This window comes from Salvelinus alpinus, chromosome 6 (assembly GCF_045679555.1).
Source record: "Salvelinus alpinus chromosome 6, SLU_Salpinus.1, whole genome shotgun sequence".
NCBI classification, from domain to species: domain Eukaryota; kingdom Metazoa; phylum Chordata; class Actinopteri; order Salmoniformes; family Salmonidae; genus Salvelinus; species Salvelinus alpinus.
Genome location: NC_092091.1, coordinates 27443204 through 27464894, shown reverse-complemented (window position 1 = coordinate 27464894; position 21691 = coordinate 27443204). Strand labels below are relative to the sequence as shown.

Sequence of the window (21691 nt, the reverse complement as noted above, 5' to 3'; positions counted from 1 at the left end):
GCTTTGTCTTGCTTTTTCTGGCACGTACTGTGTGCTCCACTTTTCATGTGTTTTGTTTTTGTTTCCCCAGGAAATGGACAGAAAAAGTGTGAAAGGACTGGGTGCCCTCTGAGGTGAGAACCTGAGTCATCAGACCAGAGGGTTGGTCAGGTGCCACAGGAGAGCTCTGTGACTGTATACAAGATGGGGTGCTCCAACATCCCTCCACTGGGTGCACGCACGCACGCACGCACGCACGCACGCACGCACGCACGCACGCACGCACGCACGCACGCACGCACGCACACACACACACACACACACACACACACACACACACACACACACACACACACACACACACACACACACACACACACACACACACACACACACACACACACACACACAGACCTTATTAATGCCCCATTTCAGGGCTGAGGCTCTCGTTACACCCCATTTCCCTCCTCAGATCAGTCAAGACACAATGAACTGACCGAAAACACAGCAAATGGCCACTAAAGCTCTCATGTTGACAAGAGGAGTGCATCAGTCCACTTGAGCTGAAGAAACACTGTGGGGGCTAAATAACCAGCAAATGGCCTGAAATGACTGGGTTACATGAAAAACCACCTTCCGTGGCAAATCCCTAACACTATACATGCCACAGGCACTCACAAAGCCCTCTTCAGAGGGGCCATTTGGAGCCTATGCTAGAAAATCAGCAAAATATGCAGACAGTTCCGAAATGGCCCCAAATTAAGCAACACTGTCTGCCATTTTAGAACTTGTTACAGAAACCTTCCCAGCAATATTTTAATGAGGAAAAGGTGGCAGATAGCTGCCATCCCATCCCATAGCAAAAGATACACTATAAAAAAAATATATATGTTTTTACATTAACTCACTGGCAGCAACTAACAGTACATTACTCGAAAGTGTATGGTAATGTACTGTTAAGCAAAGTTTGTTTGGAATTTACAATAGTATACTCTATCTTTTTTTACAGTAACTTACAGGTAATAGGCTGCAAGTAAGTTACTGTAAAAACAACACGATTTTTTTTACAGTGTAGTATTTCTGTATACTGTACTCACAAACCATCCCTTCATTTCTTCACAGAATTCCCCTCTGGGTCCCTATAGTGTTGTAGTATGGTAATACACAATCCATTACAGGTGTGCCTCCTACATGCATAGCTTGTGGAATTATCCTTTCAAATTAAAAGTCACGCTGTCTGACTGTGATTATGTGTAAATATTGTCTGGGCAAGTTGTAAAGGGAAATAGTTCCCTCATTAAAAAAAAATGAGTAATCGAAAATAGTAGTATAAAAGGAAAAACGTCTTGCTTTAGAAATGCCCAGACGGAAAATATATTCTGTACAAAGACATACAACAGTTGGAAGCTCTCTGACAATACTGTAAAAGAAAATAGAATCATTCCAATGACAGTTTTCCTATCTGACTTTTTTAGCAATACTTGAGAATTGAGCTACATAATGCATTGTGAGACCTGAAGTTAACATTCTGTACTTGAACAGGGGAATGGGCGAGGGGTTATCTTTGTATGCAGGTCTTTGATTGTTGTTTTTTTGTACCAGTAAACCCCCCCCCTTGAAAAAAAAAGTTTAAAGAAAAAGTATAAATAATAAGTTAGTTACAAAAAAAAGAACGCACCTGAAACAACAGCAACACAAAAGAGTCAACACTTCCATTATTTATGAACTAGCTCCCTCCCATGTACAGAGTGGGTAGCTGAGTTGGATGCTGCCATGAGCTTAAGGAGAGAAGGCAGCCTATTGTAAGGAGCTCTAACCTTTCAGGCTACTGACGTGACACTAAATCAATGGACTTAGAAAATTGTTGTATGAACTTCTGCACTTTTAGATGCCACACGTAAAAAACAACAACAAAAAACATTCACAGTAGCCTTGGCAATATTCAACATACTATCCCTTTGTTTCATATACATTTGGCTATGAGGCACAGGCTCGGCCTATTATACAACCCTTCATTTATGTGAGTTGAGTGAGTCATGATCATATCTTCACCCGGTGGGCATACGACGTTATAAAGACGTCATTTTCTGGTTGATATCTGGTTGGGATTAAGTTGTATTTTTCATGATATATATAGTAAGTCTTACTTTTGTTGATATCTGATTTTTGTTTGAAATCTGATTGAACTAATGACCAGTTATCTAAATGCTACTCAATTAATAGACAGCAATTTTTATAAACGTGTATAGTGTTTGTGGACCATGCACCCATTGGATATAAGACACTAGAACGATTACAATTATTAAAATTGGAGTAATGTTCTTTTTCAGCAGGTTTTGCATGATTCATCTTAGCACGTTTGACAAACAACAGGCTGTGGCAGTGGTTTTTGTAGTTGCACTCCACCCAATTCAAAAGTGAACATTCACTTCCATAATATTTGTTATAAGCTACCAGTATGTAAGATAAACATGCACAATAATACAGGACACCCTAACAAAAATCCACTACCATTAGAATGCAGTAAAACAGCAGTACATAATCGTTGCTTAATTAATGATGCTGTATGTGATAGCTTGCTGTGTATGTTGGGTTCTAATGGTAACCTGTTGTCTGTGTTAGCTAATTGCACTGTTTATTGTGCTGCACATTTTCTTCTGTCCCAATGAACGCTGTTTTGATGTTTAATACATAACACGTAGACCTACAGTATGTATTTCATTTCAATATCCTACTACAATCCACCAGGATTTACAAAACCCAATTTTTATGTCATTTATTCCCATCAAAAATTTAAGCTGCTGAATTTGACCATGACAATATGACTATTGTGTTTTCTCTTAAAGTTTTTAAGCAATTAACATAATGCATGTAGTAATTACATTTCAGGAGCTAAATAAGGAGGTAAGCATATCAGTTCAAGCTAAAACTTGTCAACATTCCATATGGCCGTTGGGACAGGGCGCCCAGTAGGCTCCACAACAACACAGCTGAAAAACAACGTTTCTTAAAATTGACACAAAAAAATCTAAACGTTTTTACTGTTAAGTGGTAGTCCCTGTTCTCCTGCATTCTTGTTTTAATTTTTGTAAGTAAAGCGGCAGTTTGTTGGAGAGAAAAATGGCAAGAAAAGATTTGCTTAACTTTTCATTTTTACCTGTTGTAGCCATTGGTTGTAGCTAACTAGCAAACGTTTTGACATTTTGATATCTGTTTAGTTAATGACAGTGTGTGCGTGTGCTTGCGTGTGTGTTTCTATAAAACGCATAGAAAAGATTGTTATCATGTCAACATTGTGTCATGCATTGTTGGACATAAAAGACTGTGAGTGAATGAGTGAGTGAATGAGTGAGTGAGTGAGTGAGTGAGTGAGAGAGTGAGAGAGTGAGAGAGTGAGAGAGTGAGTGAGTGAGTGAGTGAGTGAGTGAGTGAGTGAGTGAGTGAGTGAGTGAGTGAGTGAGTGAGAGATGGTTGATGAATTTACATATAGGAAACATTTATTGTGTGTGTGAGACATTTTAAGTTAGTCTAATGCTTTTTTGGCGGGGGGGGGGACTCAGTCGGGGTCTCAACTTACTGTTAAGAGTTAGAATAATAGAATACACAAAATTTGGTTGTGCATCAGCAGTCACTTAATGAGCCCATTTCAGCATTATTCTTTTTTTTATTATTGGTAAGTTATTCTAGCAGCCAGTTATCTAAACTTGTAGTAAGCATGGTTGAATTACTGACCTGGGTGGGGCCGATTGATTACCAGTTATCATAATAAAAATGCAAACATTTGCTTCCACCCTATGGTAAAATGTGTAGAATTGCAGGAAATTAGTTGTAAAACTGCAAATGTTTCTCTCCGCCCCATGGCAAAATGAGTAAATTTGCATGAAATGAGTTGTAAAATTGCTAAATATTCTCTCCGCCGCATTGCAAAATGTGTAGAATTGCAGGAAATTAACTTTAAAAAAAAAAATAATAATAAATCTTCGCTGTCACGAGGCGGGCTGCTTAAATGTTTTGCTCGCAAGGTGGGGCCACTGCGGCCCCTCCTTATGAGTTCCGGTTTTTTGTGGCCCCTATTCCCATCAATGTTGCCCATCCCTGCCTTAACTAATGGTTAATCATGATTTGACTCTGCCTTTACAGTTGAAACATGTCAATGACCTAATGCATGGTCTCAACAGCAGTGTTTGGCCACCCATTCACTTACCATTGACCTATTCTGCCACATCCCAGGGAAACCACCCATTCTTAAATCCATAATCATTGACAGTTAGTTTTGTGTGCAAAAGATTTGTTTTTTCTCTTTGATACTCTGATCTTCAATGTTTATTGATTCATACTAGCCACTTGTGTAAGAGCTAGGTTTGTAATAGCTATGCTGATGATCATTAAAGTTTCTTCTCTGCATCAGGTGAGACTGGATTCCCCAAGAGACGTGCTATTCAGCTGCCCATGCTTGCCTGATCTTAGTGTTAGTAGATCCAATTGAAATAGCACCTCTCTAATAATATACATTTGTAAAGCAAATAAAATCCTATTTTAACTCACCTTTTTTTCAAGTGCAAAATCCTTGTGTCCAGATTCAACAGAGACCTCCCTTGGTGAGTCATGTAAAGTTTATCCCATTTCTCTCTTGCTCATTCTCCCTGGCCCTCACTCAAACTCACAAATGTGCACAGTTGCAGAGAAGAGGAAGAGATTTACCAATTACACCCTTTTCTAACTATGTTTGGTGCAGGAATGATACGAAAGACACACAACTTTTGAAAAAGATAATATTTTATTGTCTCTTTATTATTTTATTTTATACTTTAATTGTTGCATTCACCTTTGTTTTTTTAAGACTGCCAAGCTGTCATCAATTGGGGAACCTCTGTCTAGAAAAATGTCTTAAGGATTATGGAGAGGTGTGTTTATAAAAAATTGTTTGAACATTGCAATTAAGATTAAGCAAAACTTTACCATTTAGAGATGAGTTCGAAATTGTCATTATTCAACTACTGTTAATTTTGATATCCTCTTTCTGAAAATGTTTCAGATTGCCTTTGCTACCACTCGTGTGTGCTCCATTGTAGTTAAGTAAGAAATAAGTGAGGAGTTGAGACATTGACATAGACAAAGATAATTTTTTTGTAGATTCTGACAGTTTTGTGTTACTGTGTGTTACTGTTCTGTCGTGTCCTGCATGCCCACATTATGCCAAATGTTAATTCATTTTATTATCTTTTTATACTTACAGTACGTGTCATGAAAAGCCATAAAACTCAGGAGGTTGACGTGTTGCAGGCCCTCTGGAAAGTTCTAAAACATGGCCCGAACCGCAATGGTGAAGGAGGACGTAAAGTACAGTGCCTTCAGAAAGTATTCAGACCCCTTGACTTTTTCCACATTTTGTTAAGTTACAGCCTTATTTTAAAGTTGATTAAGTATACATTTTTTTTAGCAATCTACAGACAATACCCCTTAAAAAAACAAATATAACTTATTTACATAAATATTCAGACCCTTTCCTATGAGACTCGAAATTGAGTTCAGGTTTATCTTGTTTCCATTGATCATCCTTGAGATGGTTCTACAACTTGATTGGAGTCCACCTGTGGTAAATTCAATTGATTGGACATGATTAGGAAAGGCACACACCTGTCTATATAAGGTCCCACAGCTGACAGTGCATGTCAGAGCAAAAACCAAGCCATGAGGTCGAAGGAATTGTCTGTAGAGCTCCAAGACAAGATTGTGTCGAGGCACAGATCTGTGGAAAGGTTAAAAATAATTCTGCAGCCATGAAGGTCCCCAAGAACACAGTGGCCTTCATCATTCCTAAATGGACAACGTTTGGAACCATCAAGACTCTTCCTAGAGCTGCCCGCCCGGCCAAACTGAGCAATCTGGGGAGAAGGGCCTTGGTCAGGGAGGTGACCAAGAACCCAATGGTCACTCTGACAGAGCTCTAGAGTTCCTCTGTAGAGATGGGAGAATTTTCCAGATGGACAACCAGTTCATCTCTACACAAATCAGGCCTTTATAGCAGAGCGGCCAGACGGGAAGCCACTCTTCAGTAAAAGGCACATGACAGCCCGCTTGGAGTTTGCTAAAAGGCACCTAAAGACTCTCAGACCATGAAAAACAAGATTCTCTGGTCTGATGAAACCAAGATTGAACTCTTTGGCCTGAATGCCAAGCGTCACATCTGGAGGAAACCTGGCACCATTCCTATGGTGAAGCATGGTGGTAGCATGCTGTGGGGATGTTTTTCAGCAGCAGGGACTGGGAGACTAGTCAGGATCGAGGCAAAGATGAACGGAGCAAAGTACAGAGAGATCCTTGATGAAAACCTTCTTCAGAGCACTCAGGACCTCAGACTGGGGTGAAGGTTCACCTTCCAACAGGACAACAACCCTAAGCACACAGCCAAGACAGTGCAGGAGTGGCTTAGGGATAAGTCTCTGAATGTCCTTGACTGGCCCAGCCAGAGCCCGGACTTGAACCTGATCGAACATTTCTGGAGAGACCTGAAAATGGCTGTGCAGCGACACTCCCCATACAACTTGACAGAGCTTGAGAGGATCTGCAGAGGGGAATGGGAGAAACTCCCCAAGTACTGGTGTGCCAAGCTTGTAGCATCAAACTCAATAAGATTTGAGGCTGTAATCACTGCCAAAGGTGCTTCATCAAAGAACTGGGTAAAGGGTCTGAATACTTATTTAAATGTGAGATTTCAGTTTTTTATATTTAATACATTTGCAAACACTTCTAAATACCTGTGTTTGCTTTGTCATTATGGGGTATTGTGTGTAGATTGATAAGGGGAAAAAACTATTTAATCAATTTTAGAATAAGGCTGTAATGTAACAAAATGTGGAAAAAGTCAAGGGATTTGAATAGTTCCCGAAGGCACTGTATATGAGCAAGTCGCTCTTTTTGGAAGACATCTCTAAGCTATACTGCCACAAATTTTTTCAACTAGTACCATGGAGGTCCACAAAGTTCCTTCAGGAATGTCCTTCTCTAGTTCTTTTCAAATCTGAAATGTATAAAGTTGTTATACGCGGATTCTCTTCATTGCAGATCGGACCCATCACACCACTCGTCAGGAGAGCCACTACACTCCAGATAGCATTCTATGCTCAGAAGTCCTTGATGAGTATCTACCCAATCACGCCACTCTTATTCATCATTAATAAAACAAAACAATGGGCCTATCTATATACATTGTGTCCCAGTCTTTCTAGGCATGTCATGTCTGTGGGGGAATTATGAAACAATAACTGTATGCACATGTGCAAAAAATTGTGATGTAGATTTTTTTTGCCATTGCTTGATCTATTTTAAATGTATGAACGTTGCAGATTTAAACTTTAACTGGTGCCTATGGAAACAAATACAAATGTAATGAACAATCTTTTCAATATCCAACTTTGTCCTCTGCAATACTGTAGTGCTGTAGTCAGGTGTCATTGCCAGGTTATGATGAGGTCTTAATTATGACCAGTACATAATATAGCACATAATATAAATGCATTCCACTGAAATGTGTCTTCCGCATTTAACCCAACCCCTCTGAATCAGTAGTGGTCAGAACTATAACCAACTGGTCAAATATAGGTCACAATTATGATCAACTGGTTATATGGTGGTCAGAAACATACATAATATTCTTGTCAGTAAAAAGATGTAGGCTATATATAAATAAGACATCATATGACGTCTTTTCAACCAGGTGTTGCCTTCTGGGATAGTTGCGTTCAGAGCGATGTCACAAATGAATGTGAATAATAGATACTTTTTTGTCCCTGCATCACAATAGAGGACAATCATATGTCTCTCTATCTCAAATCACATTCAACTTTGTCCTTGAATCTAATATTGTGTAAGATTTGATTGGGTACCTCGTTTTATGAGCTTTACAAGAGTAAAATCCAAGGTGGCTATAACGACACAGCATGCAGTGTTCACGTCTATACAAACTGTAATTAACAGGACCACAACAGAGCTCACTGTAGGAAAAATGGCCACGTATGCATATAGCAATGGAAGTCAATGACTAATATCTCGAAGATCACGTAATGATAACTGGTGAGTTTATCCCCCATATCAAACATGCATAAAACATCCATATTGTTGATAATATCATTAACGACTATTTGCCAAAGCCAAATAAACTAATCCAGTCAGCTTTTTACTGCTATGACTATTTCTGCCTTTGGGCTATAAATTGAGCACACACCACAAATACTGCATTTATCCAGTTTTCTGATGCCCTGTACCTATAGCCAATAGTGTTGAACTTTCCCACCAAACGTCGCCTACTCGATTTACCATATAATTCAGTTCTTCATAGCATACAATGCGTATCCACCATCTGAGAGTAATTTCCGAACATAGTCATTGAAATTAATGAATGAATGAACGCTAATACATTCCCGACTCAGCGTTAGGTATTTACCCTTATGGCTAAATTAATATCAATTAAAATTTCAATTGAATTAAGACCGGTGGAAATTAATTTTCCTTCATCAGTGATGATTATGTTCTATTACAATTCGCAGAGAAATGCATTACTGGTTCTTTATTGCGCTTAATAAATAGGGTTAGGTCTCTTCACAGGGCTGCAGGTGGTATTAAAATGGATGGTGATTTGGACCTATGCACCTGGGCAACTGGCATCAGCACAACCGACCATTATGAAAGTAGTTTAATTAATCACATTTTCATATTAAACATGAAAGCACGTGAGTGTGTGAGCTTCCAAAAGACAGAGACTTCAACAGAGAGCTGGACAGGAGCATATGTGCCAAACATAGCAAAATATGCTCTGTCGTTGAATGTAGCCACCATGCCAGCATCCCAATTTCAAATTCATCATAACTCTAGGATAATTATATAGGCTATATAGGCTAATATACACATTATGCATGGAAATAAATTCATGTAGGCTAGGTAGTCTAGAACTAGTTTTTCCCTCCTTCCCAATATCTTACAATTGACCTCGACTCAAAGCTCGCATTTAAAATCGCCATTTGATAAAAGTAGACAAGGGCTGTGACTGAATAGTATGTTTGAACAGTCATATTTCAATATATGTATATTTACCATGAGGCTTGATCTCCACCACTCGTCACCTCAGATAATTTTCCTCAGTGCCATGTCCCGTTATTTCAGAGTGTAATGCTCTTTAGAATCATCTCCCCAAAAATCTGAGGCACAAGCTTTGACAAAGAAAAAGACTTCACTTCAAAGGTTATAAACTCGCCTTTTCATACTTCGTCATAATTCCGTCCAACAATTTTGCAGAAGAGAAAAACTAAAGGATCCCCCTCTGCCGGAATAAAGTGTTTTTAATCCAAAAATGGTTTCCTACGCCAGAGACGAACATTTGCTCCGGCTCTTGCGCACACCTCTTTATCTTAACGACATGAAAAATAAATAACTTAAATATATTTTATTCGCTCACGATTCAGGGTGCACTTGCTTGACAAAATGCCGAGGTCTCCTCTCGTCCCTGTTGGCGAGAGGATGCGCTGATCGAAAAATGGAACAGTGATACATCTAGCGGCCCTGGAAGGAACTTCAATAAAGCTGCTTAATATTTTTAAAGAGACAAGGAATATTATTTCCCCCTAAATGTCTGCAAATAAACTTCCCCATATCAAGTCACGATTTTACTCTACCCTATTATAGGCTACTTATTGTATTGCACACTTCCTGTGTGGGAATTTCCCACAATGAATGGCTTACTGCTGTTGCATCACATTCACAGTTACTTGTTGACTACAATTGTTTTGCATTATTGTTTTTCTAGAATAGTATGAGTACCTCTCAGTGGATATGAGCATATCACCCCCAGGAGAGCGATATTTATTTCAACCATGAATGGGACTTAGAATGGGACCATGAATATGGAGCTATTGTTCTGCAAGCACTTTACCATTGATACTTGAAATACATATTTTATATTATACATATTGACCAATGGATAAAATAATATGTTAATTCCATAGACTCCTCTAAGAAAACCAATGGTTTAAACCTCATGTCTCTATCATAATTCGTTCAATGTAATGGACTTTTTACTCCTGTAGGATGGACAAAATTATAGTGACTAAATCAATAGAGGCCAGAGAAAAAAAGTGTTAAAAAATCAGGAAATTAGTATTGCATCAGCTAGGCTGGATTCTGTGCAAGAATTAAGGCTAACTGACAGGGTCACCGTTGAATTTCTCATGTTTCTTCTCAAATCAAAAGACATAAAACACAATCGAGGTAAGATGGATATTGATTTTGAATCATGACATAGTATTTTCATACTATATGCACTTTTCATATCAATGTGAAATTCCTGTTCTTTTTAAAAGATTTTTCACAAAAACAAGTGTATCTCAGTGAACTGTCAACAAAGCACTGAGTGTACCGCTAACTTTTTATTTTCAAAGCCTTTTACATTTAATTCAGCTCGTGCCAAGTTAATTTAGCTTTTGTGACCCGTGGAAACAACTTTGCAGACGACCACCACGACCAGCACAATCCTAAAAGGTAATGAAATCCGACTTTTTGGATATACAGTGCTGTGAAAAAATATTTGCCCCCTTTCTGATTTTCTCTATTTTTGCATATTTTTATATACCGAATGTTATCAGATCTTCAACCAAAACCTAATATTAGTTAAAGGGAAGCTGAGTTTACAAATAATTTAAAAAAGTATACTTACTTTATTTATTTAATTAGCAAAGTTTAGCAACACCCAATTCCCCTGTGTGAAAAAGCAATTACCCACTTACACTCAATAACTGCTTGTGCCACCTTTAGCTGCAATGACTGCAACCAAATGCTTCCTGTAGTTGTTGATCAGTCTCTCACATTACGGTGGAGGATTTTTGGCCCACTCTTGCATGCAGAACTGCTTTAACTCAGCGGCATTTGTGGGTTTTCATGCATGAACTGCTCGTTTCAAGTTCTACCACAACATCTCAATTGGGATTAGGTCTGGACTTTGTCTAGGCCATTCCAAAATGTCAAATTTGTTGCTTTTTAAACCATCTCGTCCAAAAATTTGACTCAACTGTCAAGCATGGTGGTGGTAGTGTGATGGTTTGGGGATGCTTTGCCTCCTCAAGACCTGGACGACTTGCCTTAAGAAGGAACCATGAATTCTTCTCTGTAACAGAGAATCCTACAGGAGAATGTCAGGCCATCCATCTGTGAGCTGAAGCTGAAGCGTAGCTGGGTCATGCAGCAAGACAGTAATCCAAAACACACATTCAAGTCTACATGAAAAAGGCTAAAAAGCTATACAGTTTTAGTTTTGGAATGGCCTAGTCAAAGTCCAGACCTAATCCCAATTGAGATGTTGTGGTAGAACTTGAAACGAGTAGTTCATGCTTGAAAACCCACAAAATGTTGCTGAGTTAAAGCAGTTCTGCATGGATGAGTGGGCCAAAATTCCTCCACAGTGATGTGAGAGACTAATCAACAACTACAGGAAGCGTTTGGTTGGAGTCATTGCCGTTAAAGGTGGTACCAGCAGTTATTGAGTGTAAGGGGGCAATTACATTTTCACACAGGGGCAATGTTTATTTTTTTTAAATTAATAAGTATGTAAATGTTGTATTATTTGTTCACTCAGGTTCATTTTACCTAATATTAGGTTTTGGTTGAAGATCTGATAACATTCAGTAGAAAAAATATGCAAAAGTAGAGAAAAGTAGAAAGGGGGCAAATACTTTTTCACAGCACTCTAAAGTTTATGATATGTTAGAGAAAGACCCCGCTGAATGATTCACATGAATGATGAACATGAAAATTTATATTTGTCTTGTTAAAATGTATTTAAAACATAAGGAAGTGAAATGTTGATTAGATTAAAGAGTTTAATAGTCACATGTACAGGGTTGCAGATGTAATTACAGGGTACAGTGAAATGATTGAGCTACGGGCTCAAACAATACAGGACAAAGTGAAATAAAACAATGCACAGGGTGAGCAGGTAGCTGACCAGTGGTAGCTATTCAGCACCCTGATGGTCTGGGGGTAGAAACTTTTGGCCAGTTTTACAATTTGTGCCATGATGCTCCTATACTGCCCACGTCTGAGTGATAGAAACGGGGAAAACAAGCCATGGTTCGGTGTCTGGGGTCCCTGATGATCTTCTTGGCCTTCCTGCGTCACCTGGTGTTGTAGGTGTCCTGGAGGGCAGGCAGTGGGCACCCAATGGTTTGTCAGCTGAGCGTACCACCCTCTGTAGCGCCTTGCGGTCTGCAGAGGTAGAGTTGCTGTACCAGGCTGTGATGCAGCCCGACAGTATGCTCTCAATGGTGCTCCTGTAGAACACTGTGAGAGCCCTCGGGGACAAGCCACATTTCTTGAGCATCCTGAGGTTGATGTGCCTTCTTCAACACGGTGTCTGTGTGGTTTGACCATTTCAGCTCCTCTGAGATGTGTACGCCTAGGAACTTGAAGTTTTTGACCGTCTCCATGGCAGCCCGGTTGATGAGGATGGGGGCGTGCCCAGCCTGGTTCCTCCTGAAGTCCACAATCAGCTCCTTTGTTTTGCTGACATTCGCGGAAAGGTTGTTTACCTGGCACCACGCCGTCAGAGTGCGAACATCCTCCCTGTAGGCCGTCTTGTCGTTGTTGGTAATCAGGCCTGCTACTGTCAGGTCATCTACAAACTTGATGATGGAGTTGGAACTGTGTGAGGACACGCAGTACAGGAGGGGACTGAGGACGCACTCTTGTGGGGCCCCGTGCTGAGAATCAGTGTGGAGGAGGTAATGTTGCCTACCTTCACAACCTGGGGGCGGCCTGTAAGGAAGTCCAGGACTCAGTTGCATAGGGAGGAGTTCAGTCCCAGGGCCTTGAGCTTTGTGGTGAGCTGTGAGGGCACTATGGTATTGAATGCCGAGCTGTAGTCTGGGCAGAGTGGGTGGGCACCTTACACATGGAGAATGCTAAGATTATTGCTCTGCTTGCTACAAGAATTGTGGGACTGCCACTAAATATAATTTAAGCTAAAGGATATTTTCAGCACCACAGACAAGACTTCCATGTTAGAGGCCAAGTGCAGTCAAAATTCGTTTTTTTGTCATATTGTACAACAGCTAATGAAAATAACAGTGTAAAAGTGTAGGAAAAAATGTAGCAGTGTTTTTTCCTGGTAGTTGCTGGTTGAAAATACAATCTACACAGGACCTTTTAATCAGCAGGTTTGCATGGGCAGGAGTTTTTGGCTTTCCATGGTGACATCACCATGAGGTAAATTGGTTAATAGACCAATAACAAAGAGAGTCCCAAACCTCTATGTAAAGTTACAGCTAGTTGTCAGTTTCCCCCTGCCTATTCAGAGCACTCCCAGACAGTCCTAGCTAAATTATTGCTTGAGAAATCGTGTTTTGCTATAAAGCTACTTTTACCATTTTAATGGATATCTATTACAGTAAGATACTTAAGAATTAATTGTTACCCAGAAATGATTTGATATTGATATAAAAACAGCTACATTCGGCTTTTAAGAAAGAGGGGGAAAACAACCATTACAAATGAACCCTATTTATAAGATTAAAAGCATGTGGGCCAATCACAGGGCAGAAAAGGCTAGGTCTAATAGATTTCTACACTACAAAAGGATTTTCAGTGGTGATTCTATTGTGTAGACATAGTCACAAAATAAGAATCTCAATTTACATTGAATTGCTCTTAAAAATGTGTAGAAATGCTGTAATAACACTAATAACAACATTGTATTAAAGCTAGACGTTGTGCACGAAAAAAGGTCCAACTCCTCCCCTTTCTCAATTTTCAAACAGAAATGGAGTGTGCCTTTGGTAGTTCGTCAATGTGTCATTTTGGTCATGCGCGCCGCGACCGACGCAGCTAGTTCGTTGGCTAAGCTAGCCACTTTAGCTAGCCAGCAACCCCTCAAGTGTGTGTTGACGTCATTTCATAGGATTTTTTGGGTGGACAGAAGATGAAGAGATCGGTGCGAAACGGCACTTCTGTAGCCAAATATCTTATTCATCCATTTTTATTTTATTTTTTAACATTAAATGACCTGGTATGATGGTACATTGATCAGTTCTACAGTTTAAATACGTTATTTTTGTGTTTTTGCCCTATGTTGACATTTAACATGTGGTAACACAGAGCATAGTACAATGTTGTGGCTGTAGTAACGTTAATTTCAGAATTACTACAGAGGTACAGTAATAGAGCAAAATAATGTCTGTGATATCTTGAAGCGGGGTTGTCCATTTGTTGACGGTCATCAGATTACTGGGGAACAAGAGACTGATGTTCAACCGAACATCCCCTCAATAAGCACTTGAACAGAACTTTCGATTGTGATAACTGCAGTGACAGATACTGTAGCAAACAACTCAGCTGCTACAGTTGATATGGCAAATGGGAAAATGGAATTGCTTTCTAAAAATAAGGGGAAACTTAGCAACCACTTTTGCCAAAGAGGTAGCTATATTGGAAATCCTCTGTGATATGGATTCTGTTTGCCAGAAGATGGTGTATTGCTATCCTTGAAGACTGGTGTGTGGTCACAAAAGGCCACTACTGGGCTAGCTACCCACATGCTGTTGCTGCTTGTTGCTGTCACTGAATGAAAGGAAATGCACTGGATAACAGCCTGTTTCCCATTTGAGTGAGCTAAACCATTTGAAAATATAAAAAAAATTGCCTCCAGCTAACTGGGTCTTCCTTGTACAGTATCATTTCATTAATATTGCATATTTTAATTGACATTCTCCGTTTTTATTACAGACTACCGGATAAACCATTGAAAGTTTTAATGCACTTTTCACATTAATGCACTTCAGCCATTAGTAGTGAAACGCTGCCCTGACTTCAGCCATGATTCATTCCACCCACAGAATTTAAAAGCTGTTTTTTGCCAGTGGATACTCTGATTAAAGACTGTGGATTCTAATATCTGTAAAGAACCACAAACAACGTAAATTACACCAACACATTTCTCCTCTGTGGATCCATGTTCACTCCTCAATGCCTGAGTGAAGTACGTCCCCTCCATACGACTCATGCTCAGTACTACAACAGCATCTATCCTGTCTATAATTTATGTCATGCCAACAAGATGATCTCCCAGATGGAGTGGCTATTGGGAGACACTTGAAATTGACTCACATGTTGGTCATTCACCATGCCATTCTCTCTACCCATGTACATAGGACCAAGCTGGAGAGGTCCTCTCTAGAAACGTATGAAGCACCGCCAGCTTTTCCATAAGTCAGCCTGGGCCATCATTCTGAGGTGCCCGCCATCATGCAGAGACCTATAGGTCGTTTTCTATGCACAATGTGGAACAAGCGTGTGGACAGCTGTTAGGGGATACACAAAAAGGCAGGGGAGAGGCAAGGGAGAGAAAGTGGAGGAGAGGCTGGGTACAGCACCACATGGCTCCATCGCCCCAAGTGGAGAGAGGAGAGCACGGTGCCAAGCAGACGCTGGTGTAATAACCAGGCCCCCCTCAGGCAGACTTGGAGGATCGGCCTGCCTATTCCTGACTCCGAAGAGCTGCCTGTCTCTGTGGCAAACCCCCATCTCCTCTGACCCACTCTCCTCCTCTCGCACCTCCAACTTCTCTTCCCACCGCCTTCTCCCCCATCTCTTTCACCTCCTTCTCCCCCACCTCCTCCTCCATCACCTCCTCCTCATACTTCTCCCACCATCTTCTCCTCTACCTCCTCTATCTCCCCCTCCTGTTCCTCACCCACTGATTTCCCTTCCAGCAAGGGATACAAAATCTGAAAAGAGCACCAATCTAAAAATAACCCATGCCCCACCATCATCACATACTGTATATACCGCTACTCAACTGCCTGCCAATCCTCCATGTACTATGTGGTTGCAAAGGATAGCAAAGTAGGTCTCTTTATTTCTAAGTATTGTGATTGATTTAAATCCCCACCCACCCACCCACCACCTGCCTTCAGGTGGTCCCGGATACAGAGCAGGGATGATAGTCTAATGGTGTAATCTGTCTAACAACCAGGACCCCAGCACGGGCACTGACAAAACCGTGCCACTGCCGCGATTAGTAAATGGGTCAGGTTTTAATCCATAACTAAATTAATGGAAATGAAAATGCTTCCATTTGTGATTGCTTTTCCTGTGTGTCAGAGAGCTGTCAGCCACGATCAGTTCCACAGGTATTCCGTAATGACAGTGTGGTTTGTGTCCTCACTGGCTGCTCTAATAGTGCTTCTCATTCCATTCTGAAATACGAAGTAAACCACTTTGCATGATTGTTTTCAAATGAAATTACAACTGCCATGTTATATGTCATAAACAAAGAACGTCTTTAGCCATATTTAAATAAGAAAACCATTGTATGAGAGGATCTGCAACATTTACTACTGAGGTGCATTTGGAAGGCTACTGTAGCAAAACTCTTTAGGCAATGATGAGTTCTGCTGTGCCATATATCAATAGAATGTCAGCAACATAACATAACATTCTAATCAAGGCATGCAAGTTTTAAAAGAGTAGTGATAACAATATGCCGCCTGCTCTACTGTACAGTATATACGTATGTAAACCCCAAAAATGTTGGTACCAGAATCCCATTCACACTGATTTGGCATTCAAGTCATACTGTTGAATTTCTTTCTCCCTTCATGTCTAGTAGGATATGGTTAGAGGCAGACATGTTCTGGCAAAGTGACTCATTGATGTCTGAGTGAAAAGCCCGTCAAATTTAGATCTCATGCCAGGGGGACCAGCAGCCTATTGTTCCAGGAGTGAGAGCAATCATCTGATATCATCAAACTGTAATGAATCTGTAAGGGGGGAGAGGCGAGAGTGAAATTAAATGAGAAAGACAACAAGGAAGCAACAATGGTCGTTGTCGGACTAATATACTGTCTGGATATGATGCTGAAAATATTCAACCAGAAATTTTTACAATGCAGAGTTTAACTCCAATCAAAGCTATCAGCTATGATTTCACAATCACATATAAGGAGTTTGTCCCCTCATTCTGTCATAAGGGAGTTTGTCTGTGCCTAACAACATCAGTTAGAGTAGAATGGGATTCATTGGTCGTGCAGGATCTCTCCTTTTGTCACTGAGTGAGAAGCTGGGAGAGTGTGGATCCACCATATCTGAGAGCTCTTTCCAATTACATCAGGCCGGGGAAAGAGGCTGGAGCTGTCTGGAACATATTGACTGCCCACTAAATCTTGTTTATACTGTGCCACGGGGTCAGTGTGACTGCTACGGCCCACTACTGGCAAAACAGATTGCCACAGGATGGGACAGGAAGCCACTAGCCTCCAGCCCTCCTCAGACCTTGGCCCAGTTTCCCAAAAGCATCTTAAGGCTAAGTTCAACATTAGAACCTTCGTTGGAGCATCGGTAAATCTTCAAGCTGTTTCCAAAAACAGTCATAATTAATGTTACACTCGAAAACACTCATAATCTAATGCCTGTCTAGAACGGCTAAGTGTGTCTTAAGATCCTTTTTTTGCCCTACCGCATCAATTTATACAGAGATCTTCTCCGCTAAACATAGAATCTCTTGGTTTATCTGTGACTGCCGATAACTTCAGAACAAAGTTGACTACAAATACAAAGTTGACAATGTCTTTACAATTGATACAAACAAGTGACGTATAAAAAGATGCTTCAAATGAAACCGAGACGACTGCATTAAATATAAATACAGTAAGATATAGGCCTATTTCAATCATATTGAAATATACAGTTTTCAGTTTTTGCAACTTATAGGCTACTTTCTGTAATTAGTCTCAATATATTTAATGATGTGTAGCCTAGCATATCTCCCGAAAGGTGCAGTGGTCTAATGTACTGCATCTCAGTGCAAGAGGCGTCACTGCAGTCCCTGGTTCGAATCCAAGCTGCATCACATCCGGCCGTGATTGGGAGTTCCATTGGGAGGCACACAATTGGCCCGGCGTCTTCTGGGTTTGGCCGGGGTAGGCCTTCATTGTAAATAAGAATTTGTTCTTAACTCACTTGCCTAGTTAAATAAAATTAACATGTGTGCAATGATATGCCAAATCTGTGATTTTCTGCATTATTATTGGGTAAGCATTAGAATAAGCCGCCTCAATATGTGCAGCCGTAGGTGGCAATATGTCTCTAGGAGCTGATCTGTCGTCAGTATTGTGAAATAATTATAATGTTAAAGATAAGATTAGAATTGAGAAAGCTGATCCGAGAGCAGTGCTACAGTACCTTTCTTTCGATCCTATCAGCATCGACACATGCTCCATGTGCTCCATGCATCGACGCACTTAGCGACTGTTCTCTCTGCGTGGTGTTTTGGGAAACAAATGTTACATCTTCGGCCGTTGTAGTAAAGTTGCATTGTTAAAACACTAATAAGCCTAAGTTCCATCACTATCGGGAAACCGGGCCCTACTCTGTCTTGAGCTCTCCAAGGTGCTGAACACTCTGCGTGATGTCTTAACTGACAGAGGCATGGTCTTAGATATACTTACATAATATGCCTGGGAGTATTTCTGTGCCCACAAGAGATGACAGAAGTGTCTGTGAAGCAAGGGGCAAGGGCAAACCTCTGAATCTATCTATCAGATAAATAAAAGTGAGGTTAATTGTAGGGAAATGATTATGATATACAGAAGCCTGGTTTAGTGGTGATCTCATCCCCCGGATCAAAAGAGTCCCAGACAGTGTCTGGAATAAGTAAATAAAGGAAATTAATTTAGAAAGATTTTATCCGAGACCATTTTATTTTATCTGGGACAGTCGAGGACATATTAACTTCTTGACCTCCCATTTCCACTTACCAATGAGTCTGACCATTAAGCTGGGCTCACTGTGCTGCTAAACTTAACAGGATGTGTCTGCATTGTGGATCTGGTGATACACCAGTGTGCTAGTAGAGAGCTTAAATTGATAAATAAAGAAGTGGCCAAAATGCATGGGGAAGCAAGGCAAGACTACTGTTTCTTATTGGATGCAAGGTCAAGCAGATATGGCTCTTTCAGAATTCTGCACAACCTCCCCCCCAGAAAATTGTCTGACATTGAGATTACAGTCAGTGTCCTTGTGGGGCAGAGGTAAACTGTCTTTGCTCGGCACATTTTCCTAATTTGTATTCCAAAACACACAGGACACCAGCTTGATCAGGCTGCGTTATGAAGCCTGGGCTTTCCATCTTCTTTTATGTAAAAAAATATCTCTAACTTAGTTTTTGACAACAGAGGAGATGTTATCAGCCAAGAACTCTCAGTCCCCCCTCCTCTTCCTACTCATCCTCCCTGTCTGCCTTAGTCTTCCTTAGCAAATAAAGGGAAACCTTGAGAAAGGCACTGCTCAATTTGTCAACCCCAAAGAACTCTGAGTTCCTCCAAGCAGCATAATCTGTTTAAACTGAGTGAATAAAATAACACCAGAGAGATAGAATAACCTGAAAGTGTGAAATGGACCTAAATTGATTTTTGCCCAGGTCAAATAGTGCCTTTTAGGCAAAAATTCCAGTATGTGTTGAGAAATGTGATAGATACCTTACATATTCCACTCTTCATCATTTCAAGTGTAAAGGGAAGTCTGTCTTTTTTTATTAGATGTCAAGTTCTTCATTGATGTAAGTGGTTGTGGCATGGGAAGAATGTGAAGTCTCTCAAAACTGTAAAAAGCTTTAACAACACACTGTTGTATCATTTACAGGTATCTATGTCAGCAATGTAGCTTCATCTTGTTTGATTCCTTCATAATGGAGAATTAACACCACATTACGAATTACGTCACAAGGACTACTGGCTGCTCAAAAAAGTTCATCCTTGAGATACTGCTGGAGAATAATATGAAATTGTGGGTTTTTTCCCATTAGGTCTCATCTCTGTTCCAGCACCCAATAAGTTTTTTATTGCCTGAAGGTAGTAGTTAATATAAAGAGGGGGGCCTCATATAATAACTCTACTTGAGGGATATTTGACTACTATATATAGTGTTCATATACACATATAACACAAAAGTCAAGCCGAGTGTATTTTTTAAATCAATATCTCCAGTATTCATTGACCCAGAAGTGTCACATTGCACTGTAATAATTTGAAAATGAGGGGTGACGGTTTACAAAGAAATATGACACCTCAGGATTCAAGAGTGGGGGAATGGAGAGAGAGGTGGGTGAAGAAAAGGGGGTCCTGAATTGTCACACCTTTATGAAGAACTGACTGCTGTCTGCCATCGCCATGGATACGCCATGGCCTTTAAATGCTGAAAATGCAGCTGGATCAGAGAATTAACCCTAATCCAGGAGTCAGGTGAAAACAGTGGAAAAATCGATAAGCGAGGGCCAAGCACACCATTATGCAGAGTGGTCCAGGGCTATGGTGTAGAGTGTGGAGAAAAAAAACGCATGACTAGTAAATAGAGGGGCTTTTCCTGTAACCACTGCATAAGAGAATGGAGACCTGTGATGGAACAGCTGTCTCTGAAGGACACAGCTGTGTGTGTGTGTGTGTGTGTGTGTGTGTGTGTGTGTGTGTGTGTGTGTGTGTGTGTGTGTGTGTGTGTGTGTGTGTGTGTGTGTGTGTGTGTGTGTGTGTGTGTGTGTGTGCGCGTGCCCGTTAATGCTGGCGTTCGTGTGCCAGTACTGTATGTGTGATCGTTAATTCATCATTCCATTACAGTTCAGGGAGAGCCTGCTATGCTCGCATTGGCAGCCACGGTGGAGCAATACAGCAGCCGACAAGCAGCTCTATGGGCTGTAACCATAGGCCCTGTGAGCTGCACTGTAAAATAAAGCCCATTGTGAAAAGACACAATTACTTATAGAAATTAAAAAGCCATAATGAATGTAAAAATGGCCTCATAGTGGTTCTCAGAGAAAGCCTTATTTTTCAACACTCCCCCTCCTACTCTCCCTCCTCCTCTCTCCTTCCTGCTCGTTCTCTGTAAATCTCAGCCAGTCCTTCCAGAGCCTGATTAAATCTGAAATAGAAGATTGAAGAGCTGAATACCCTCCATTCTGAAGGTAATTAATATGGACTCCCTTCCTACCTCGGCCGACCTTCACTAAAGACCTGAAAGAGACACGTTTGTTGATTACGTACACCGCCCTCATCTACTGCAGATACAGGTCATAAACCAAGGTGAGAAACACAATATTGTAGAATACTGACGTATTAAACTGAGCCGGATCATCGTGAATTCAGGTAGTGTGTGTGTGTGTGTGTGTGTGTGTGTGTGTGTGTGTGTGTGTGTGTGTGTGTGTGTGTGTGTGTGTGTGTGTGTGTGCGTGCGTGCGTGCGTGCGTGCGTGCGTGCGTGCGTGCGTGCGTGTGTGCGTGCGTGCGTGCGTGCGTGCGTGCGTGTGTGCGTGCTTGCGTGTATGCGTGCTTGCGTGTCTCACTGATACATATGTTCTGTCAGGGGAATGGACTTTACAAAGCACATTGTGGCAACAGCGGTGCCATTACACATATGCTGTGTGTTTATCTTACTTGCATAGCTTGGGCCAGACAATTTCATTCATCATCCCTGCATTATTTATTATGTCACTGTAACTCCACAAGGTATTTTACACATGGAATACATTAACGATGAAGAATGCTGCGCTCATACATGAATATGAATATTTCTCCACTTTAATAAGCATATTGCAGCTCCTTTTAGGATAATTATCTGAGCACCAATTTCCAAATACCAATGATAAGAGTTAATATCTGCTCTTAAATCATGCTGACTAAATCATGCTG

The 21691-nt window shown here is 40.7% G+C and overlaps 1 protein-coding gene across 4 annotated transcripts in view; it reads right to left on the bottom strand.

Annotated features, from left to right (window-relative positions):
- The window catches only part of LOC139578479 (neuroligin-1-like), a 370060-nt gene that overhangs the window by 300005 nt on the left and 48364 nt on the right, over positions 1-21691 (bottom strand). For 3 of the 4 annotated variants that reach the window (XM_071406138.1, XM_071406134.1, XM_071406137.1), the window contains exon 1: positions 9070-9501. The exons of the other annotated variant lie outside the window; for it this stretch is intronic. The gene's annotated coding sequence lies outside the window, so the exon portion shown is untranslated. Of the gene's footprint in view, positions 1-9069; positions 9502-21691 lie in introns of those variants that run through there. 4 annotated transcript variants of the gene reach the window in all.